Raw genomic sequence first — 10728 nt, forward strand, 5'->3', positions numbered from 1 at the left:
AAATGGCAAAGATTTCAGCATATTTGAAAGAATACTCACAACAGAGATATATTTTGGAATGGAGAAGATGGATCAATTATATTCAGAATAAATATAGGACTAGAAAGTTTCATTTAGTATATGAATAAGTATTAGTATTATATGATGTATTATTAACTAGTTATTATTTAGTTATTTAGTTATGTTAAGAGGAGTTAAAGTGGGATAGAATCTAAAGTGTCTTTTCTTAGTTGGTTAGCATATTTTAGCTTAAGTTGGTCAAAGTTTATACCCTGTATTCAGCTCTGGGAAGTCAGGGGGGGGAGGGGAAGGGGGGGAAAGTGGGGGGAGGGGGAGGGAGCGAGTTTATGTTTTTAAAAATGTATTTTAAAACTTTTCAATTAAAAAAAATAAAGTTGAGGTTTTATTTCTATGTTTTCTTTTCATGTCTGCTGAGTGGAAGAAATGCTTTTTCCTTCTCTAATATTTTCCCAGATTTATAGCGGCCAATCTTTGGGATCTTTACTGAGAACTCAGCCCCACTGTTTCCTTAATAACTAAGCTGTAAACTTTCCAAGGTTTACCTGTGAATTGCAGTGTTACACCATTGAACTTAATAGGTTTTATCTCTGAATTGCTTCATAAACTTTCTCAAAACTGATTTCCCACTACTACTATGTATTTACAATCAGGCCTCAAATATATAGGATTTGTTGGCATTTTAAAAAAGTTCTACCTGACTGGCATCTTGGAACACATTTGTTAATCTGCAAATGCTTACCTACCAAGATGCTCCTAGTGTTGTCCTCTCTCTCTCTCTCTCTCTCTCTCTGTGTGTGTGTGTGTAAGGGAGAGAGGGAGAGGAGCCAGAATCAAGATAAGATAGCTGAGTTGTTTTGGAAGTTAACATTTTAACCAAAGTGCAGGGCAATTTAGTGTTTGATATCCTATGAAGAATCAGCCATCAGCATTAAATCATTGGTCTACTGTACTTGGGGCCTGTGATAAAAGGCAAATGTTTCTTTTATAGGCTAGTGGGGAGAGGAAAAAAACAGGAAAGTGAGAATATAATTTCCAAATACCCAGCAGAGAGAAGATTCATCAGAAAATCTTTCCCCAAAAGACATTACTTGGTAAATTATAAATTCTTATTGTTTTATACCTCTGTGAGTGGATTGTTTTTAAAAAGGGGGGGTGGTGTTCCTATTAATGAGCACAAAGTACATCAGGTTAAAAGATTGCAGCTTTTATCTATTTTAGACGTGCTGAACTGAACGTTGCCTGGAATTGCAGTAGAAAGGGGATGGTGGGACTCTCCATTTTTTTTCTTACTACACACAGTCTCTCCCTCTTTCTCCTTGAAGTTCAATTTTGTAACATAGAAAAACTCTGGTGTTGTTTAATCAATTTGTACAATATTGACTCTTTGCAACATTTTTTTCTTGTACATTTTTTAAAAATAAAACGTCTTTATTAAAATGGCTTCTATTTCTAGGTTTTAATCTGTTTTTTCACACCCTATTCTCTTTTTTAGTCTTTTCTTTTTGTAGGGTTCCTATGTGAGCTGAAAGTCCTTTTGAGGCATAATACTTGTTTCAGGTACACACAGAGAAACATATGTATACACACAAAAACACACAAACAATATATGTGTATATGTGTGTGCACACATGCATGTATACATATAGATACACACATGTATATTCTTTTTTTAAAAAAAGTGGTTGGTGTTGGATTTACTTGGACCTAATTTTATTTTGAAAGTACCACATTAGAGGTAAATTTGCCTCTGTTTCATTCTGAAGGGTCCCTGTCCTTTTCTAATCTAATCACAAACACAAGAGCTGGAATTTATGTTCCCAGGGAATTCCTTCACGTTCTTCAAAAGCTGGACAAGTACACTGTAGAATGAACGGTAACAGGTGCTCACTCTACTGCCGACCATCTGATCGACAAGCTCAGTGTCCTAACCCACTGAGCCAGCGCATCCCTATATACTGTATAATGACCTACAACAATTCCCATCAACGTATACCCAAATCTGTGTGGGCTGGACAACAACATGTCATCTCCTAAAATTTGCAAGCTATCTTTCTAGCTAAATAAATTCTACATTCTGAAAATGGCAGTATAAATATCAAATCCTTCTGACATCACAAAACTAGTAGAGGGGACATTGCTCAGATTGTATCACCATGCAGTTAAAGGATTGTTTGCTTACAATCACTGGGGGGGGGGAGGCAGAAACACACAAAAACACAGACACACAGACACTTAATCATACTCTCGGTTGCAAGTTCAGCATTAAATTGTTCCCACAAAGCCCTGTTAAGACAAGTGGGAGTCGTGCAGGAACAATTATATAAACTGCCCTTCTTTGGCTGGGGTGTGTGTAGGAGATCTCGTGAGACAAGTTTTCATCCTTCCTTCTTTGCTTGCCTTGTAATGGACCTAATATTTATACCTTCTGAGAAGAAATGCTCCAGAAAGATTGCCATGATTAGTCCTATATTTTATACTGGGGGATTTATTCACAATGGTTTTGAGCAACAATTCCGTTTATTGTTCATAATGAAGTCAAGGTGTTGTAGACTCAAGAGGGAAAGACACTGCAGCCCAGTTATTTGTACCATGGAGTGATGGCACCATCTAATGCTCATTCAAAATAAGACGCCTGTAAAAATTATAGATGGCCAATAAGCAAAGATGGGTGGGTTAAGGAGATTGGCTGTGATGGATCCCCGCTCTTGTTTTCCATTGTGCGTATTTTAAACGATGGAGGAGTGTATAAAATTTCTTCTACTGTAACTGGATAGTAAACATCATTTCCTTCTCACAAGTCTTGGTTAGTTATACTGCACTGCTTTTCATCTGGTTGTTTTCAGGGCAATAAAAGACAGAGACAGGGATTCTGCTATTGAAAAACCTCCATTGTTTCAAAGCCCAAGACTAAACAATTGAAGTATTCTGCTCTGGGAGGGAAAGCTTGTTTGTAAATAGATTAAACAGAGCACAGAAAAAGCTTTCCAAAACCAGACTTCTGGCCAGGACTTGAAGTTTGTGTCTACATTTGGTGGTGATGGGGGTGTTGGTGGGGGGCAAGGAAGGGGGTTGTTGCTGAGAGTTTATGATCCAGGATGCTGGCAACCTGAAAGTGATAAATGCTAGACAAAGACTGAAGCAATCCAGAACACAGGGTTTTCACACAAACCACAAGAAGTGCTTTCTCTCTCTCTCTCACACACACACACCCACTCATTTCATTTTTTCCCTCTTGCTTTTTGATTTTTAAATGTTCATTATTTCTGGGTGAAACAGACAGAAATGCATCTCTGTTTTTTCCTCCTCCTCCTCTTCCCCCACCGTTGAAAGACATTCTGTTAATTTAGGAGCTTCTGAAAGTTTCCCACTGCTGTTTGGTTTACAGCTGCTTAGTTCCTTAAACTTCAGAAATTTATACCCTATAAAGTTTTATGGCGGTCATATTCTTTTATTGCAGCCTCATGCAGTTTTCTTCTCTCTTTTATGACACGCTACTCTCCTACTTCTACTTCAGTAAAATCCAACATCCAGCAATAATTTATTCTTTTAGAATATATATTCATGTGTGCATGTACACACACATATACATGTCTGTCAGTCTGAATGAATGAATGAAGATAATTTGAGTTTTTTTAAAAGACTTGATTACCTTTCAATGATAATTATACAATTATGTGGATTTTGGACATAAGTAAAAATGGAAACAGCAATTTATGATTTTCCTTGAGTAGGATATAAAGGAATCCAGGTGAGTTTGGCAAAATCCAGAAATGTTATTCTATTAATCTGTTACTTTGGGGGTAAAATTACAAGAGCATTTACTGGGCGTTGGAAAATTCTTAGTATAACTTACTTCCTTCCTAAGCTGGAGAATTCTGGATCATCATCCTTCAGGGCTGTGGAAAAGAACCTCCCTGTTTGTACACCTCTGTGCTGTGCCATGTAAACATTCACTCACACATATTCCCTCATTCATACATGCATCCATGCATCCATCTCTACAGTTGTTGTTCCTGGATCAATCCAATTCCGGCCTCCTGGAAAAATGTGTTTTTCTTGGCTTAATATCATCCAAAGCAATCCTCCAATGACTGCTCTTCCAATGCTTTGCATTACAATTCTCCTCATTCCCATATATTCTGGGGAGGGAGGGACTTGAAGTCCACATTATTTGGAAGGCTTCAGATTAGGATAGGGCAAATAAACAAAAGGAAGTAGCTAGTTTAAAGACTATTGCCTGTCAACAATTATTTTTCAATGCATAACATTCCACCCCACCCCACTTAATGTCCCATGCTGGAGTGATCAGTAAATATATTTAAGAAATGGGAAGGACTTCAAATGGAAAAAAAGCAGCTACAGTCATTCTGAATCCCTTGCATGCCAACCAGGAGGTGTCTTTCTGGCTTGGCTTGCTTTTGTTTTCTCTCAAGCACAGCTGAGAAGGAAGTCATTGCCCATCAAAAACCATCTAAGTTTTGAGAGGGATGAAAATTGGGATAGAACAAAGAAAGGGAGAAGAAGAGAGCTTCACTCTTTGCCCTGTTCCTTATTCGTTTTCTTCATTTTCATCCTGCGATTCTGAAACCAGATTTTGACTTGTCTTTCACTCAGGTTGAGATGCCTGGCCAGTTCATGTCTACGGCCCCTGGTGAGGTACATGTTGAACAGAAATTCCTTCTCCAGTTCCAGGGTGTGGTACTTTGTATAGGGACATCGTTTCTTCCTGGAGGAGCAAGCATGCAACCAGTTGGCTGCCAGATTACCTGGGGGAAAAAAACCAGGGTCACTGAGGAATTGACATAAAATCCTCTGAGGTTCTCCAAATCACTTTGGACCAACTTTTGAACTACTTGAAGACAAATTCATGTTCAGTGGAGACCAACCAAGTCTTACCTGTAATGTTGGAAAAATAGTTGTACAAAATATGCCTGCTGTATATCAAAACAGTCATGTTTGACATGCAAATAGGCAAATAGTACTTTAGAAAGGGGGAAAAAAGAAAACCACACCGAGGAATTTATTCAGAGCTGGAAGAATATATTTATTTACACATAAGGGAAGGAAGGAACTTCATTCAAATGTTTTAAATGAATTCATTTATGTATATGGCACATGGGTAGGTAAGCAATCCACATGCATCATCTTTTAAACACTGGCATTAAGGCATATTTTCCATCACTCACATCACTCACTGCCTGTATGTTGTCCAGAATACCTGTGTTTTTATCGTGATCCTCCTAACCCCTAATCAAATGGGGACTGTGTGTTGATTGGATTCAGGTGAATGCCTTTCTATCAATAAACAAGTTTAGGGAGGAGCTGAACTGCAGCGAGGTGAAAGCCCAGCTTCAATCTGAGGCAAATGGGGTCCTTTTTGCTTTTTCGCCACTTCTGCCTTATTGCCACATCCACCGGACAGACTTTTCCAGCTGCATTGCACAGGATGCTGGTCGGCAGCTTGGATCTCGGGGAACCAAGAAATTTCTCGGGCAAGGGTTTCCCCCCCTCTTCATTCCGGGGCCGGCGAGAAGGTAGGCAGGGGAGGGAGTAGAGGGGCAGATAAGCTTTTATCTTTAATCTTCCCATTCTTTTCAAATATTCCCTTAGGTCTGATCTGGATTTTCTGCCAATATTGCGGCACAAACCCTGCTTTCTCGCTCCCGTCCACTCCCAAGGGCAGGGATACTATCAAGATCGAGACACTGGCACAAATGTCAGCGAAATTTGAAAAACTCAAATCAATCATCGCCATCACCATTGTCATCGACGCCCTCTCCCCTACAAAAAAAAACCCTAAACCAAAACAAAAAACTTGGAAAGTCATCTTGTGGATGAACTAGCACCCGGATTTTAAACTATCAGGTAATCCGCACACATCAGGGAAATATTGAAGTCCACTCTTCTCTTATTGGAAACATCCCCGGCACTGGGCAAAGGGCAGGGAGAAAGAAGCCGATCTCCCTCACCTTGCATTATAGGTAAGAAACAAAAGAGGATTCGCATTAAATTTTGTCGCATCTCCCTTCCTGACCCGCCTCACCCCAAGTTTTTTTCACGATGTTCTTCCTCGAAGGTGACTGTGTATTGGGGAAGGGGAGGGAGATAATAGTCACCAAATTGCAGAAGGGACACGAGGTTAAGTTTAAGAGTTTGACAATCTGATCCTCTAAGCAAATTTAAAACAAACAACCTTAATTAAGCTTGTTTCTCTTTATTCTTTTTTGGGAAGGGAGAAGGAGAGGCATTGGCTCTGAAATATTCGTACCCATGCCTGAATCCCCCTTCTTAGTTGTCAATGAGATCTTCTTTCCATACTATATTCATTCTTCCAGCCGATTCCTCCCGCAGTCTCTCTCCAAACATGCACACAGATACACACGCCGAGGCTCACTCAACCCCTTTCCCAGTCTATTATCTTTGTCTCCCCCCCCACCGCCAATTTCATATACAATCGAAGCCCGCGGAGTAACTTTTCCTTCCTCAAGCCACCGGCTGCGTCCCTTCCAACCCTCACTGTTCAATTTCCATTCCTATTTCACTGAAGTTTTCCAACAATACACTAAGTCGAGCAAACCACCCACTCCAGAACCCCCAATTCTAGATTAACACCAGTGGCTTAGATGGGGGAAGAGGCAGATTTCTCTTTTATTTTTTTAAAGCTGCCCGTTGTGCCTTTTATGACACCCCCTCTTAGGTTTTTATGATGTTTACTTCCTCACTTTTTATAACTTAGTTTGATCTGGCCTGCTTTTGTCCTCGCTTCCTTCACAAACTTTATTGTCCTCGAAGCTGGGACTTTTGACTGAAAGCGATCCCTTCCCTTCCAGCAGAAGGGTCTAAGTGGTACTCCTGTGTCCCCTGTTTACGGATCTCCCCGGGGTGTCCCAGCAGCGGTTCTGTTTTAACTGGTCCCTGCCCGGCTATGCTTTGTTTTGGTCACTGGGTCCAGCCAGCTTCGTACAAACCTATTCTCTGAGGTAGGGTTGTTTTGGTGCTGGAGGTAGGGATGGTAGACCGAAGGAAGAGTAGCAGTAGTGTGTGGCGGCAGAGGCGTCCAGGAAGCGCTGAAAACAGAAGGTTTGGGCTGAAAACTACAGGAGGGGAACTCGAGGATTTCAGTATGGGTAGTTTGCCTGGAGTTTGAGTATTGTCCGGGAGATAATTTGGCGGCGGGAGAATTTTCGTTGTCAGGGCTTATAATGGAGTCGACATAGTAATTGTTAAGAGTTCCAGAAATTGACATTCTTGGACATCCTACAAGCACCGCGGTTCAATGAACGAACGAACGAGTAAGAGAACAAGAAATAAAAATAAGGAGATCTCTAGTTAAACTGCTCTACAGATATTAGAGTATCTGGAGCGGGGAGAGCTGGTTGAAAAAAAAAAGAAAACCAACCACCAAAGCAACCAGTCGCTTAACCCCCTTTCCTCCTCCAGCATCAACTTCCCAGCCAAGAAAAAAAAAAGACTACAGTCGGGACTGCCGGGTTGGGAGCTTCCAGCGAAATGATTGGGCAAACTTTTTTCGTGAGGTTGATAAAACGTCAGGGCAAGCGTAAATTAATCCTGCCCCCCCCCGGGGGGGCGCCCGGGCTGTCAACCACTCTTCCCATTCCGCATTAAGGATGGGTTGCGTTCTGTCGATGCCAGGTTGCCAAACGTTGAGACTTAAGAAAGCGAAACGTAGAGTACAAACGGGGATGGGAGGGGGCGCCGGGGTGGGTGGATGCTGCCGCGATGTCGGTGCGGGAGGGGAATTGATTCCCCCCCTCCAGAAACATGAAAGATAAATGTTGAGTTTTGTCCTCTCTTTGCCTTCTCTAAGACTCTTAGAGATTTCTCCCTCCCCCACCCCCACCCCCACCCCCGTCTCACCCCCAAATCTATAAACGGCCATGCTACACTATTTCACTCTCCTTCGATATGTCAAGGCTACTTATCTCAGCCGGGAAAATGCGATGTGAATTGTGCTTTTTTCTAAAGTTTTCTCTAAGAGGGTGGGAGATGAATACCTCTTTAGTTACAGTTCAAGGCCTCTGGATGCACGTAGACGAGAGATGCTTTTCACATGGTTGTTGTTGCTATGGTTCGTCGCACAGTCAACCAGATGTTCATTATTATCACTATCATTACGTATTATTGAAAGCTAGGTTGTAGATGGTGAGGAACCTCTTGGAAAAGCTTTTAGTATCTGAAGATTTTTCCTTTTGCCCCCTCCGTTAAGCATCCTTTCTTTGAAGTATATTTTCTTCTTACAGAGTGGAAATGGTCATAATGAATATATCGATCATGGTGTGTGTAAGAGTGTGGATTGTAAAGACCCTAGTTTGTTTGGTAGTAAAGTAGATCTGAGCTGGCTTAGGAAATATGTCATCTGCCAGAAAATGGGAAGATAGATTTGTGGATGGATAGAGTGACATTCCAAGGAAGAACAGAAGGGTTTTTTTCTGGCAGAAATTAAAATACATTAATTAAAAGAAGTCACAGAGGGCCATGTGACTACAATTCTGAGAATAATCAGAGTAGAAGTCTGATCCTTACAAATCCTGGGACCCCATTTGAGAATAAACCTATTGGGAAAGAAAGGAGTGGGGAAGGATGAGACAAGAAATAGTGGTCATCTGAACTAGTTGGTGACTGATACATTCAAATGCTGTACTAACAAGATTTCCTCTTGAAATAATATAATAATATATGGAAAACCAGTCTGCACCCCATTCTTATCCAACTTATACTCTTCTTTTGTGGTATCAAAGGAAGGGAGAGGTGGATAGTTGGAAGAAGGAAAGACTGTCTTGCACACTTTATAGTCCGACCTCAGGCACTGTATTTCGCACTAAGTACTAGCAGGCTAAATTGAGATTATTTTCAAGTAAATGTCTACAGGGTTGCAACTGTGATCGTGTCCAATCAAATGTAAAATATTTTCCCCTAATACTTTAAATCATTAAATTCAGGTAGTTCTTCCTTTTCTCACTGAAATCAATGGGGATTTAGTAACAATAAAAACCTGTGCACATCTCACTGAGTTCACGGATTATTTAAGGATTGCAGTCTGAAGAATGCTTAAATTTGGGTGGATCAAGCCCTTCAAAAAGAAATTTAGCAGTTGGTATATAAAAATGACATATTAGCATTTGCAGAAGAATTCTGTTCCAGAGTTATTTTGCAGAATAATCAGGTTCAGCTTGGTTTGGGCTAATAAAATTGGTTAAGTTTTTCCTAGACTCAAGGAACAATCACTATCTAATGCTTCTTTTGCTTCCATGGGAAACTTAGCCAAAAGACAGGTGGGGGAGCCCTCAAAATGTTTCCTTTAAAATAATCTCTTGTTTAAAATATGGTCAGTATGCGAAAGTTTTCTGAACATGCTCTGTGGAGATCATCCTATCATGTGTACAGTGCCTGATTTCCTCAATTTAAATAATGATAATCCTAAGGTTGGAGGATGAGTTAGTTTTTTTCTGAACATAAACCTCACAACAATTAAAATAGAACATAAAATAAATGCTATAGCATGGCATTTTTTATTTTAAAAAAATCATATTTGGAAGCATCCTCTTACATTTCGGGCATTCAAAAGTATATATGGACTGTTTGAAGGTATTAAGGAAACACAAGCTTTCTCATTGGCTGGAATTTACATCAGAAATGGATTAACAAGCATTTTTGGAAGTGGTTAGAGAGGGTTTTTTTTAAAGAAAAAAAGTTATGAAATTTACTGAACATTAATTGAAAGGAAACACCTGTTCAGTGTTTTTTTTGTAAGACATGTTTCCACATTTTACCTGTAATGAATATATTGTTGGGAAATCCTCAGGCACTTCCTATAAATAATTATGAGGCATGTCAGCAGCCGAGTAAATACAGGTGAAACTCGAAAAATTAGAATATCATGCAAAAGTTCATTTATTTCAGTAATGCAACTTAAAAGGGGAAAGTAATATATGAGATAGACTCATTACATGCAAAGCAAGATAGTTCAAGCTGTGATTTGTCATAATTGTGATGATTATGGCGTACAGCTCATGGAAACCCCAAATCCACAATCTCAGAAAATTAGAATATTGTGAAAAGGTGCAATATTCTAGGCTCAAAGTGTCCCACTCTAATCAGCTAATTAAGCCATAACACCTGCAAAGGCTTCCTGAGCCTTTCAATGGTCTCTCAGTCTGGTTCAGTAGGAATCACAATCATGGGGAAGACTGCTGACCTGACAGTTGTGGAGAAAACCATCATTGACACCCTCCATAAGGAGGGAAAGCCTCAAAAGGTAATTGCAAAAGAAGTTGGATGTTCCCAAAGTGCTGTATCAAAGCACATTAATAGAAAGTTATGTGGAAGGGAAAAGTGTGGAAGAAAAAGGTGCACAAGCAGCAGGGATGACCGCAGCCTGGAGAGGATTGTTAGGAAAAGGCCATTCAAAAGTGTTGGGGACTTTCACAAAGAGTGGACTGAGGCTGGAGTCAGTGCATCAAGAGCCACCACACACAGATGGATCCTGGACATGGGCTTCAAATGTCGTATTCCTCTTGTCAAGCCGCTCCTGAACAACAAACGTCAAAAGCGTCTTACCTGGGCTAAAGAAAAACAGACCTGGTCTGTTGCTCAGTGGTCCAAAGTCCTCTTTTCTGATGAGAGCAACTTTTGCATCTCATTTGGAAACCAAGGACCCAGAGTCTGGAGGAAGAATGGAGAGGCACA

General features: G+C 40.4%; 1 pseudogene across 1 annotated transcript; it reads right to left on the reverse strand.

Annotated features, from left to right (window-relative positions):
* Positions 1–4551: 4551 nt before the first annotated feature.
* Positions 4552–7467, reverse strand: LOC308675999 (homeobox protein Hox-B9-like; annotated as a pseudogene). Its single transcript has 2 exons — positions 6754–7467; positions 4552–4810 (listed from the first exon to the last, which is right to left on the reverse strand). The product of its transcript is annotated as a homeobox protein Hox-B9-like (transcript).
* Positions 7468–10728: the final 3261 nt, after the last annotated feature.

This window comes from Vipera berus (assembly GCF_964194415.1).
Source record: "Vipera berus genome assembly, chromosome: W".
Taxonomy (NCBI): Eukaryota; Metazoa; Chordata; class Lepidosauria; order Squamata; family Viperidae; genus Vipera; species Vipera berus.